The 13,959-nt window shown below is 40.8% G+C and overlaps 1 protein-coding gene across 1 annotated transcript in view; it reads right to left on the minus strand.

Annotated features, from left to right (window-relative positions):
* The window catches only part of pik3r3b (phosphoinositide-3-kinase, regulatory subunit 3b (gamma)), a 743,508-nt gene that overhangs the window by 345,363 nt on the left and 384,186 nt on the right, over positions 1–13,959 (minus strand). The window lies entirely within an intron of this gene.

Raw genomic sequence — 13,959 nt, forward strand, 5'->3', positions numbered from 1 at the left:
ATAGTGTACGCTGCATGCACCTGGCTGCACCCCTGCAGACCAGAAGGCCTCAGGTTCAACTACCAAGTTGCACTGATCAACTTCAGTGACCTTCAGTAAGAGAAAAAAATTGCCAGGATTCCAGCTCATGGCTGCTGTGACATGGTCAGATTTGGCTGTGATACTCTCCACAGTTGAATAGCCCATCAATATTCATTGTATACATTATATTCATTCATACATGAAGATTGGTATTTTTGGTGAGAAAGGGAGAACCGCAGATGTTGGTTTAATTGAGCCTCAAGCAAAAGTAGCACCTTTAGGAGAGGAGAAAATGTGGAAGAAAGAGCTTTTAAAAGATGTATTCCTAGCAGGTAATGACACTACCCAGTGTAGCAATAAAGAATATACACTAGAAGGTTGCAGGATTCAATTCCCAGTCCATGCCTAGTTAGCTGACCACAGACATGGCGGTGATAGGCTATAGTCAGAGCACTCAGGAAAGAGTAGAGAAAACTGGCAGGGTTCCTGCTCCCAATCACTGTCCAGTGACCTCTGGTGGAAAGTGCGTTCGCGAAATTTGGTTGAAGCCAGGATTAGGCTTGGCTGTGATACCCTCCATAGTCAAATAGCTTGCTGACATTTACTGTCTGTAGACATACACATGAGGAATGGCTAATGGTACAGGTGCAACTACACTCCAGAAAGGCTCCTCGCAAAAAAAGGGAAAAGAGAGAAATGTATTTCATTATTTCCATCTTTGTTTTACTCACTGTCCTCTCCAATAGCCTTGCAGTTGATGCATGAATTGTTGCTAAACTTACATCTGATTTTACGACAGTGTGTGATCCAATTATAAAACAAATCTAAAGGGAGAATTCATCATATCTCTGTATGCAACAGACATTTTGGGCTGTAGCCATTCTAAACACTGAGAGCATGAAGTGCATTTTTCTAATCCAAGTGATGCATTTGGGTATCCCTGCATAAATCACCTGAGTAAGGTGCTTTTTGTACCATTATTGACTTGGAGGGACAAAGAAGCAACTTGCTTTTGAGAACACCTGTTGTTTTTCTCCCTTCATTTTTAAGAAACTGAAAAGAATAATAATGTATTCATTATTTAATATAATTCTACCCTTCTAAAGGGCTGCTTCCATCATGTTTTATTTATGGTCAGTCTGGATTACTGCACGTATCGGCAATAGACTCTAAATTGGCCTGTTTGGCTAACAAAAATGTTACGGTGAAACCCCTACTAAGTATATAGGAATAAGAGTAGGCCATTCAGCCTCTTGAGCCTGTTCTGCCATTCAATTAGATCATGACTGATCTGTATCTTAACCCCATCTGCCCACCTTAGTTCTGTAACCCTTCGTACCCTTGTCTAACAAAAATCTAAATCTCACTTTTGAAATTTTTAATTGACCCCCAGGGGGAGAGAATTGCAGATATCCATTACCCTTTGTGTGAAGAAATGCTTCCTGACATCGCCCCTGAATGACATAGCTCTAATTTTAAGGTTATATTCCCTTGTTCTGGGCTCCCTACTAGAGGAAATAAGTTCTCTCCTGTTAATAATTTCCCATTGTGTACTCACGGTGATGTTTTTTTTTACTAAAATTATTAACAGGTGGAATTTTACCCTGATAGTTCTAAAAAGTAGAGATTAAAAAAACACATGCTAGAAATCTGAACTGAAGACAGAAAATTGCGCTGGGTTGTGATGAACGGCCAGGCCTGATATACCAACATACCTTTATCGTTCAGATGCTGAGCCACCTGCTGTGGACGTGCAGCATTTCTGTTTTTAGTTTTAAAGGCTATTGGGCTATTTTACAAAAAGGTCCCACAGGGCAGAAACATCGCGTGATCAACTCCTGGGTATACATTTGATGATGTTGTGATGTATTCATTATTTATTTAATTAATGCAGAAGTGTTGAAATAAACTGCACAATCTCAAAATAAAATCAGTCCCAATTTCATATTGATGCTCCAATAAAACCTTCATGCTGCATAAGTTTACTAGGAACATTTGCCCTTAGGAGAGGCCTTTGAACAGCTCAATGTATTCTTTGAGACAAGGAAAGGGCCTGATGAAAAACCCTGAAGATTTCATCCTAATTCGTTTGATGTTGACAAACAATCATCAGCTTTGGAGCACTTTAGTACGACTACCTTTATATGTCTCACACTTCCTGTGGTGCACTTTTTCACAGAAGGTTCATTAGTTTGTTTCATTTGATCAGATTCTTGTTTATGGCCTTCACTTCCTCCTGTGCATGCCTGTATTATGCTTGGTGTCATCTCATTTTTCAGTCTTCATACACTGTGCAGAGCTATTTTAATAGAATATTGAAGGCAATCTGACAAGCATAATTGTCTTCATTAGTAATTAGCTGAAAGCAGCAGCAACAGCCACTGAAACATACTGATTTGCATTTATGCAGCGCCCTTAATACAAAAAAATCCAGGGCATGTAACAGAAGCCGAGCCAAGAAGAAACAAATTAGAGAGAATGACCAATAGCTTGATCAAAGAAATAAGTTGTGAGAAGGTTTAATAAGGATGGAGAAAGAGAGATGGAGAAGTTTAGAGAGGGAGCGCCAGAGAGTAGGACTCAGGTGACTGAACACTCTGCCACCAATAGTGGGTCAAAGGGAGGATGGCTTCACAGGAACCGGGTGTTTGGGGAAAAGGGCATGGGTCCAGAGGAGGTTGCAGAGAAAAGGTAGGATGCGGCCATGGAGACATTTGAAAGTGAGAATGAGTATGTTTCCCCCCCTGCGAGTACAGGACATCCTTCTTCCTCTGGACCTCCTCCAAGTGCCACATCCAAGAATCTGTGTGCTCTCTCCCTCAGTCCAGGGCTATCCTGAAACCTGCAGCTGTGTGTCAGTCAGCGCAGTCCACACCTTCAATGGAAGTGGGTGAGTGGAGCCCACAGATACTGCTCCGTGAAAATTGCATCTAATCAGCATGTGAGTGCTAAACCTGCAGTTGTCTGTTTTAGCACCTCCGGGCAAGTTCAAATTATAGTAATCAGCAATTAGACCAAAATTGTGCGCTAAATCCAGACTTTCAAACAGGCGTGTCTTATTAGCACACCACCCATTTAATGCCTGCTTTCACCCTTTCATCAAAATAACTCCTTTATCTTTTGTTATTGTTGGCAACAAGAAACAGAACAAAGACTACACAGCAGAGGCCTGTTCAATTATTTGGGACTGGGAAAGAAAGGGGTCTGCAATCTGGTGGAGGGAGAGAATGGGGGCCAGCAACTGGTGCTGGGAAAAAGCGAGGCACATAGGTGAGATAATATACTATGCGTAGTGAACATAATTAATTTTATGTAGTTGTAGAACTATAGTAGACATTTACAGCACAGGAAGAGACCATAAAACTCACCGTGTTTGTGCTGATTTTTTGATACAGCAATCTAAAATATCACTGCTCCACTCTCTCTCCTCAGTCTTATATTTACCTCAATCTCAACTATTTATCCAATTTTCCCTTAAAAGATCCAATGATTTCTGCCTCAACTATTCCTACTGACAAAACATTCCATATTCCAATAATTCTGTATAAATATTTTCCTCCTGACTGCTCCACCCACTCTCTTAGTGATCATTTTAAATCGATGACCCTTATCACTGATTTCCCAACCGGAAGAATCGTTCTTTCCTCATAACTATAGTTTTTAAACTCTTATATCATCCTGATGAATAGTACTTTCTAGAAATTATGTATTTGAACGGCTAGGTCTCTCGATCAATCCACACCCTTCAGCATCTTTTCTTTAAATCTATTCTTCCATTCTTCTTTCTCCTCACACTTCTCCACATTAAATTTCATCTGCCACCTGACTTCTCATTCCACTAATCTGTCTATGTTCCCCTGAAGCCTTTTACTGTGTGCCTCACTGTTTATCAAACCCCTTGTGCATTTAAGAAAATTGCTCCCTATACATAGGCCCAAAATATCTATATCATATATATATATATATATATAAATAAAGAACACAAATGGGTCAAACATTGATCCCTGGGGCACTATACTGACAATCGTTCTCAAATCTGAGCAACGCCAATCCCTCTAACCATTTGTTTCCTGTCCATCAATAAACTTTCTTTTCATGTTGCTACATTTCTTCACAGACCGTATGCATGATTTTTTTAACAAGCCTCCTAGCAGAAATCTTATTGAATAGACCTCTGAAAATCCATATACACCACATCTACTACATTACCTTTATCTGTACAAATCAGTCACTTCTTTAAAAAAACTATCGGCTGTCAACAGATTCATGCCGTCCTTGCTAACCACACCCATCTCTAAATGCTCACTAATTTAATCTTGAATTATAGATTCAGTTTGCCCATAACCATCATTAGACTAATTGACTTTTAGTCACCCAGTTTATCCTTCTCTGTATTCTTGAACAGAGGGCGTTATCCAATGTGCTAAATTTGCAATGCAATTTAATATTCCGTGTTTATATTCAAATTTATAACAGTTTATTTTGATTCTGATTTATTGAATTGTAGTTGTATTAAAATTATTACATTTATTTGTATTTTATTTACCTACTGCATTGTATTTGTATTCTAATTTACCAGGTATTTATTATAATTTATAAAGTATTTATATTTTTGTGTAATGTGGTGTATTTATATTTTAATTTAATGCACAATATTTGCACTGTAATTTGATGTGATTTATTTGTATTATGATTACACTGTAACTGTTTGACCTCTTATCTTTAAGGTCACACAGGAGCCCTGCCAGCTCAGTCACTTGTGAATAACACTCCAGGTATTATATTCTCGGAGAGCAGTCCCTTAACTCTCAGGCTGTGGGTCACATCTTGGTGCTGGGGCTGGGGGGGGGGGGGGGGGGCTGGGGTAGGGGGTGGGGTGGGGGGTGACTGGGCTGGAGCTGGCATCTACTGAGCTGAAAACTAGAAAGAGATGAAGCTTACAAACAGCAAGTCCTGGCAAACATTGTGAATGTTGAGTCTTCCAGTCAATCATTTAAAAAATGGAGGCAGTTTTATTCTCATTCCCCTAGAAAGGTCAATTTTTTTGGAGTATTTATATATTGAGCAATTAAGGTATCGCATTGGTGAAGACTAATAGCAAGATTGGTCAATCACAAAGTCAGCCACAATTTCTTTGCTCTAAGCCAGGCCAGAAGTCCTGAGGCTAAGAAAACGGCAGGTTGACAAAGGTACTTGTAAAGGAGCTGGACAGTGGGTCTGATGCCGCTGTACACTGAAGAGTCTCCACGACCCTGGGGCCTCTGGGAGCAAACTTTATTGGACAGATTTCCAGCAGGAGGTGGCCATTTTTATGGAGCATGATTAATGAATGTTTGAGAATTTAGATTTTATGTCTTTGTTACGTTTAATTTTTAAAAGTGTATCCATTTGACTATATATAGCCAAAGAAAACATGGGTATTGTAGAAATTGGGGAAATAATGTTTGAGCAATTTGATTGCATCCGTGGATTACTGGATCACAAATTGTAGCCTTTAGGGTGTGAATCTTTGTAATTCTCTAACCCAGAGGGCTGTGGAAGACAGAGATGGCTAGATTTTTGGATATTAAGGGAATAAAGGGATATGGGGATAGTGCAGGAAAGTGGAGTTGAGTGGAGGTAGAAGATCAGGCATGATTTCACTGAATGGCAGACCAGGCTCGAAGGGGCCTAATGGCCTACTACTCCTCCTATTTCTTATGTTCTTATGTTTTCTATATTTGAACAATCAATGTGTTTAACTTAACAAATTGCAACTTTTTTTGACCAATCCAAAAATTTTTGTGCTAAAGATACATTTCAAGTGCAATGCACCATTTTTAAGCAAGGCCTTTAATTATACAGAGTTAGAATTACAGGCTGGAAATTCGGCGATTTTGCGACTGGGTTTTTGGTGCTATTTCACCTTATAGGAGCAGGGAGGTCTTACTGCAGTTGTACAGAGCCTTGGTGAGACAACACCTTGAGTATTGTGTGCAGTTTTGGTCTCCGAATCTGAGGAAGGACGTTCTTGCTATTGAGGGAGTGCAGCGAAGGTTCACCAGACTGATTCCTGGAATGGCAGGACTGACATATGAGGAGAGACTGGATCGACTGGGCCTGTATCCACTGGAGTTTAGAAGAATGAGAGAGGATCTCATAGAAACATATACAATTCTGACGGGACTGGATAGGTTAGAGGCAGGAAGAATATTCCCATTGCTGGGGAGTTCCAGAACCAGGGGTCACAGTCTAAGAATAAGCCATTTAGGACCGAGATGAGGAGAAACTTCTTCACTCAGAGAGTGGTTAACCTGTAGAATTTTCTACCGCAGAAAGTTGTTGAGGTCAGTTCGTTAGATATATTCAAAAGGGAGTTAGATATGGGCCTTACGGCCAAAGGGATCAAGGGGTATGGAGAGAAAGCAGGAAAGAGGTACTGAGGTTGAATGATCAGCCATGATCTGTGTGAATGGTGGTGCAGGCTCGAAGGGCCGAATGGTCTGCTCCTGCAGCTAATTTCTATGTTTCTATGTTTTTATGTTTTTGGCGAAAAACCGGTCGGCGGAAAATTCGGAGACGTTTTGCGGCGGCAGTTTTCAATTACCGCTGGAGAGAGGAGCGCTGCCGTGCAAGACTCAAAATATCGGTTTCAACAAAAATTTGGCTCTATGCGCACCTGCATTTTGCGTGAAAAATACCGACAGGGAAAAAGCTGCTTTGCAGCCTTTGGATCAGCGGTAAGTATGAAGACCTGCAAAAAAGGTAAGTGAAAGTTTTTATTTTTTAATTCTTTTGCAGCGATTTGCTAGATAAGTGCCTTGTAAACGTTTTGTAAATATTTTGTTTTTGTTTTTTCCAATTTATTTTTAAATGTTTCCATCCTCCTCGCAGCGGTCTTGGCCTCGGACGAAAGTTGGCGAGGATCGTGGTTTGCGCCGCAAATCCTCGTGCAATGCCAATTTTTACCGCTGCGCAAATTAAGGCCTGAATTTACGGTCTGCTAGCGATAACGATGCGATAATAGTAATTTTAGCGGAAAAAAACTATTATCGCTGAGAAATGTTATGCTTTATTGGCAATTTTCAAAAAATTATTTTCAAGGGCACAGAAATCCTACAACACTCTGCCCACCGCTTTCCTTCTCTGATGACCTACTCCCAAATCCTGCAGACTGAGTCATTTAAATCATTCGAGCAGATGCCCACACCTATAGTAGTGTTACACAGGTGCCTGCCACACTGGCCCATCAGAAAGGAGGAGCCTGAGGCCCAAAGACATAGGCCCAAAAGTTGCTGTGGTCGGCCAATGAAGTCAGACTTGCTCTTGCCTGTTTAATCTCCATGATTAAGTATCAGCCAGTGGCATGGTGGGTAGCACTCTTGTCTCTAAAGGACTGCTGCACTGTCGGAGGTGCCGTCTTTCGGATGAAACGTTAAATCAAGGCCCCGTCTGCTCTCTCAGGTGGATGTAAAAGATCCCATGGCACTATTTCGAAGAAGAGCAGGCGAGTAATCCTCGGTGTCCTGGCCAATATATTTATCTCTGAATCAACATAACAAAAAAACAGATTATCTGGTCGTTATCACATTGCTGTCTGTGGGAGCTTGCTGTGCGCTAATTGGCTACTGTGTTTCCCAAATTACAACAGTGACTGCACTCCAAAAGTACTTCATTAGATGTAAAGCACTTTGAGACATCCGGTGGTCGTGAAAGGCGCTATAGAAATGTAAGTCTTTCTTTCTTTATGATATTTTGTGCAAGTTTCCAGAAGTGGGAGATGCAGACAGAGCATCTGGGATCTGAGTGAACAGGGAAAGCAACTGTGTATCTCCTTAACCAATTAGATGGAAGGATTGTGAAGTGAACAGTGCAGGACTGAGGAGGAAGTGCAAGTTAGAATGGGTGAATTCACTGTCAAATCAGGCACAGAAAGTGAAATAAAGAGCGGGAAAGAAAGATTGGTTAAGAGAGAGAAAAAAAGAGTCAAAGTAAAAGTTAAAAATTTAAAAAAAAAAAATAATCTTAATCAACAATTAAAACCTGAAGGAATGAGTCTCCACACTTGTAATAGTTAATTTTCGGTGTCAGAGAAGTTGACTGGCAGTAATTAACACTTACCATGCTGTTAAAAGCGTACATTGGACTGGATTTTCTGGTCCTTTGCGCTTCGGGTTTCACCATGCCAGCGGCGGAGAGGCAGGTAAAGTACTCCAAAAAAAAATGCGAGTGTTTTTTGTTTAAAATTTTTGTGCGATTTTTGTGTTGCGGTGGCATGGGCAATGTTTTAGGAATGTTTTTGTGTTTTTTTTTAGTTTTCTCCCCCCCTCCCCCGGCCAGGCCTCTCTCGGAGCGCTCTCGGCCCGGCTCTTTAGCTCGCAGGTTTCCCATCCTTTCGCCGAGAGGTGTACAACGCCTCCCTTAATGCTGCAGTCCCTGACGCATGGCCCAGATGCCCAAACTTAAACACTAAAGTGCAAGCTATTCCCGGCCGCTAACTTTCCCGCCCGCCGCCATTATCGCCCTGAAAACAGAAAAGCCGAAAAATTAGACTTTAAGTGACTTGATTCAACTTTCTGTGGCAAGTTTACCTCATATCTACCGTGCAGATATAGGAACTTTACGCTGCTCAATGTTTGAATGAAGAGTCAGAAGCAAGATGCCATTTTTGCGAAGCCAAGAGCAGAGCGGCCCAGCAATTTTTTGATTTCCGTGTTTAATCATGCATCTGCTCTCGCTGCTGGGGTATTTGGGCATAAATAACGGTGAGTGCTATTAGCTTCACCGTTGTTTTGACACCAATTTTTTTCACCATTGATAATTTGTTTTCCTGGCTCAAGTGAACACAGGACCATTAGTTAAGGTAAACAATTAAGTTTAGGTATCAATTATCATTGCACTTGTAACTGTGTGGCCTTCACTAGGCTCAAAATGGGACCTACATCTGCGACCATCAGGGTAGCCCTGGACGCAATGGATCTAAAATGCCCCCATGACTGATAGCATGTCATAATTATGCTCCTACTATTTGTGTAATTTCTGGGCTCAGTTTTGCTGTTCGTTGAAGCAACTAGGGCCCGAAATTGATGGATTTACCATCCGCCGCCAAGTTTTCTCAGGGGTCTCCCTGTTTTCTGGGCACTCTCCCCTCCGAGCGGGTTTGGTGGAGGCCTTCCGCTGGCGGGGAGAGAAGACCGCTGGGTACCGCTCGCTGACATCCGCTGGTGCAACGCCCAGAAGAGTCCTTCCGCCCGCTGAGCTGCCAGTTTGGTCCGGGCGGTCCTTCACTCCAGCAGGGGAAAAGACCGCCATGTGGAGGCAGGTCTAACCTCAACGGTAAGTATGAAGACCTGCAAACAAAAGTTAGTCCACTTCTCTTTATTTCTTTTTTTTTTTGCAGGGATTTAGGTGGATGGGGTCCCCTGAAGGATTTCCAGTGTTTTTTTTGTTTTGAAAATGTTTTATTTTAGTAGTTCCCCCCTCCCTGGGCCCGACTCAATCCTTGGTGGTACTTCGCCGAGGATCGCATTTGCCACCAAGAATGGGAGCTACTGCCCGCTGCTGCCCAGATTCGGCAGGTAAGTCCCATTTTTGCTGCCGGGCAGTCTTTCCCAGATTTTTTCATGAAACTTCCGCCCAAAGTACCGTCAAGATCTCAGCGGTCTTTTGGACGGTACTTGGGCCGAACTTAGCTTTCACCAAACTCGGGCCCATAGTCTAGTGCTTCTAATCCTGAGGTCTTATGGGCAGCCTGCTCCCAGACCTCACCTCCCCGTGGCCAGCTTCTGCAAAGCCCGAGTTATTGCTCAGGATGGACTGTCCTCTTCCTCCTTTGGAATGGAATACACAGCATCCTCCACGTCATCTTCCAGCTAGTTAATCAATTGTTCACAATGCACAAAACTGTGAACTAGCTGGGTACTTGAATTTGCAAATTTACAAATAGGATCAATGATAGATTGGAGACAGCTGGATGAATACACTTTTATTCATGAGCTGACAAGTTCCTGTGTTTCTTATCTCTGTCAAAATCTGGGGGGAAACTTTCTCCAAGTTAGTTGTAGCCCTAGTTTCTGAATATAATAGCTATATAAATCCAAATAGTCATCTCAGCAGAAATATTATTTCATAATTTAATTACTTGTTTCATTAGAAAATACTGGAAACTGAATCTTACCTTGAGTCTATAATCACGTGTGGTTCTTTATGAAATATTGCTAACGTACAACAGCCTAAAACTTAGTGCTCTGTTGTATTATACTTTGCTGACAGCATCTGGTCAGTATGAGGCAGCTATTAATAAGACAAATCAGGTACTCGGAGCATCTGGACAACATTGGACTACAAGTCACAGTGAGATGTACTGACATTGTACAGATCATTGGTGGACTTATGTCTAGAATATGTTTTGAAGTTTTGATCATTTTACATTAAAAAGGATAAAAGTACATTAGAAAAGGTTTAAAGAGGGCCCAAAATGATTCCACAACCTAGGGGGCCTAATTCATGAAGAAAGGCTCACTGGAGAAAAGAAGACTGAGGGGAGACCAGTCTCGTATAGATCAGATGGAAATAAACAATCTTGGAGAACAATGGATATAGAATTAGAGGCCACAAGGTCTAATATTCATAAACCTTGAGTAAGATTGGAGATTCAAATAGTCTTTTTCCACTGTCGGATAATGGATAAACTCCCAGAGAAGGTTAATTGGCACCTTTAAATGGAATTGGATTGTTGAGAAGTGAGATTGAGGGTTCTAGAAAAGATTGACAGCAGGATTATTTTTTCAGGGAGGCCAGTGAAGGAAACGTATACCGTGAAGTGGGAGATTAATAAGTGTGTGGGGAGGCAAGTCCACGATGGAATAATCATACATGGGCTCTGGGTTGAGCTGACTTAATGGTCTGAATAGTCTCTTTACTCTATGGATTTTTAAAAATGTTTTCATATAAATACTAGATCTTAACGAAGTTACAAGAAATGTAAATCCACATTTACAGATTTTATAAAAATAGGAGCAGGAGTAGGTCATACAGCCCCTCGAGCCTGCTCCGCAATCCAATAAGATCATGGCTGATCTTCGACCTCAACTCCACTTTCCTGCCCGATCCCCATATCGCTTGATTCCATTAGTGCCCAAAAATCTATCAAACTCAGCCTTGAATATACTCAACGACTGAGCATCCACAGCCCTCTGGGGCAGAGAATTTCAAAGATTCACATGCCTAAGTGAAGAGATTTCTCCTCATCTCAGTCATAAATGGCCGACCACTTATCCTGAGACTATCCTCCCTAGTTCTAGACTCTCCAGCCTATGTGGAAATGTTGCCAGGTTATGTTAACGCTGCCATGAGTCTACCCAAACAGACGAAGGGGTTTGAATATTTATCTGTCAGTGTCAAGAATTACTTTCCAATAAATAAAGTTGCTCTTTGTAGTACCAGAACCACCATAGCATACTGTTATAATAAGTTCATACTATAAGCACCATTATCAGTAGGTGCATTCAACTGACAAGCTTACTATGTATGTAATATTTGTATGGTATGATTGATCATTAAAACTATAATCTCCTTTTTATTACTTTGCCCAACCCAACATCTTTAAAAAGGTCACCTGATTCGATTCATTTGTGTGATATTATGCTTTTCTCAGTATCGATTATAGATACACCCTTCCATTAAAGTGCTATGCATCTGACCCATCAATGCTAAGCTGCCATACGTGCTTTTTAAATCCATTTGCCTTAGTGTCTTGGCTTCAGTTATAAACACAAGGTGCTGATGCTGGAATAGAAGAAATGAGAATACCTTTCAGAGACATATTTTGTGCCTATGTATACAATCATATTATCAAAAGGACATGTGCATCTATCTACATTCAAACTGGACTAAATTTTAGTATTCACAAATAAACCGAATTTGAAACACTTTAGGCTACAAATTCAATTTAATAGTAATGTGTATCTTAGTTATTTTTTGTAGATTGTGAATGTCTGCATAATAACTATTTGGCACCTTATTTTTGGAATGTTGCTTTATTTTCTCCCTAGTTGCTGAGATCTCCCTGTGTCACACACCACACGTGAGCAAGTAAACCATTACTCTGGCCCAGGGGTGACTCTCCTTCACCTATCTCTTTCCCGGTGGAGGCTTGAACCTACCATGGTGCCATTTGTTGGTGCTTTAACACCCTTCATGATCCAAACCATGGAAATCTCATTTCTAAGCTTGTGGACAAATAGCTTCTTAGCTTCATTAACGCTATTGGATTCAACAATGATTTTCCTTAGGATCAATGTTGAACATTTTGACCTGCTCCAGTTACACATATATTGTCTATAATATTCTTAGCAGTTGATTGATATCTTTATTACTTCAGTAATATTTTATGAAGATGGAGGTGCCGCATGTCAGCTCTCAGATGATTAGGCCAGACTTTAGCTCTAAGATTGGAAAAATAATAATACTATACATCAGTACCTTGAATATTGGATTGGTATGATAAATAAGTCCCATATCTAGTAATGTATTTATTAAAAAACAGTAAATTATTTTTAGTATGAATGTTGAGATGATGTTTTATTTTAATAAGTAAATGACTGTGAATGTTATTACTGAAGACAGCACATAGTTACAGCCAACTGGCTGCAAATAGAATCCAAATTCCACAGTAGCTCTTTGTTTGTTCTATTAGGTAGCTTGTACATGTTTTAATCATCTGGTGCAATATCAACCATTTGATCATGCCTGTCAATCGTCTCCAATTTTTATTGGCTCCTAATGGTTTTAAATTCAATTAAAGACACGTTAGTGAGAAGGGCTATACCACCCTGCACTAAGTTGAAATTGCTGCCATTTTTATTTTCAATTATTTTTCCTCACTTCGATTACCCCCCTGCTCCACACTGGTGTACCGTTCCACAAGCACCAGGAACCCTTTTCTGACATTGAGTATCAGCAGGCTATTCGACTGTTGTGTAGCATCACAATCGAGCTTGAGCCTGATCCTGTACATGCCTGACATTTTACAAACATGTACTTTCCAGGAGTTATCACTGGTTAGTGGTTAGACATTTTGGGTGATTTAACTCTTATTGAGGCAAGGGATGATGAAGCTATGTCAATTGTGGCTCAGTTGGCAGCACTCTCGCCTCTGAGTCAGAAGGTTATGGGTTCAGGTCCCTCTCCAGCGACTTGAGCACAAAAATCTAGGTCGAAACTCCAGTGCATTACTGAAGAAGTGTTGCTTTGGCGGAGGTGCTATCTTTCGGATGTCACGTTAAACCGAGACCCCATCTGTTCTCTCAGGTGGACGTAAAAGATCCTATGGCACTTTTTCGAAGAAGAGCAGGCGAGTTAACCCCGGTGTCCTGGCCAATATTTATCCTTCAATCAACATCTAAAACAGATTATCTGATCATTATCACACGCTGTCTTTCCCTAAATTACAACAGTGACTACACTCCAAAACGTACTTCATTGGCTGTAAAGCCCTTGGGGATGTCCTGTGGTCGTGAAAGGAGCTATAGAAATACAATCTTTCTTTTTTGTAATTGTAGTTTCTGGACTGCCGCCCTGACTAAAATAAACTACCTCCTCAGAAGGAATGAACCCGGAACTCTCCTGCTCCAAATAGCTCAGTACCACACAGAGTGGTGTTTTATTCACTTAACTACCATTTTAATAAAAGTAAAATAGACAATATTATGATTGTGTAACAAACCGTTGATCCTGAATTTTCGGAAACAATACATGCACATGAATATCACAATTTAAGTATCAAATCAGCTAAGGATTCACTTTAGTCCAACACAGAAAGATTTGGTTAGTTTGAAAGGTCAGTCGCAGAGTAGGAATTAAATATTTTGTAGTGAACAAAGTTATAAAAAATTAAATATCGTAAATCTTTGACATATTACATGCTCATGTCTCTGAGACAGATTTGATAGCTCAGGC

This window comes from Pristiophorus japonicus, chromosome 8 (genome assembly GCF_044704955.1).
Source record: "Pristiophorus japonicus isolate sPriJap1 chromosome 8, sPriJap1.hap1, whole genome shotgun sequence".
Classification (NCBI taxonomy): Eukaryota; Metazoa; Chordata; class Chondrichthyes; family Pristiophoridae; genus Pristiophorus; species Pristiophorus japonicus.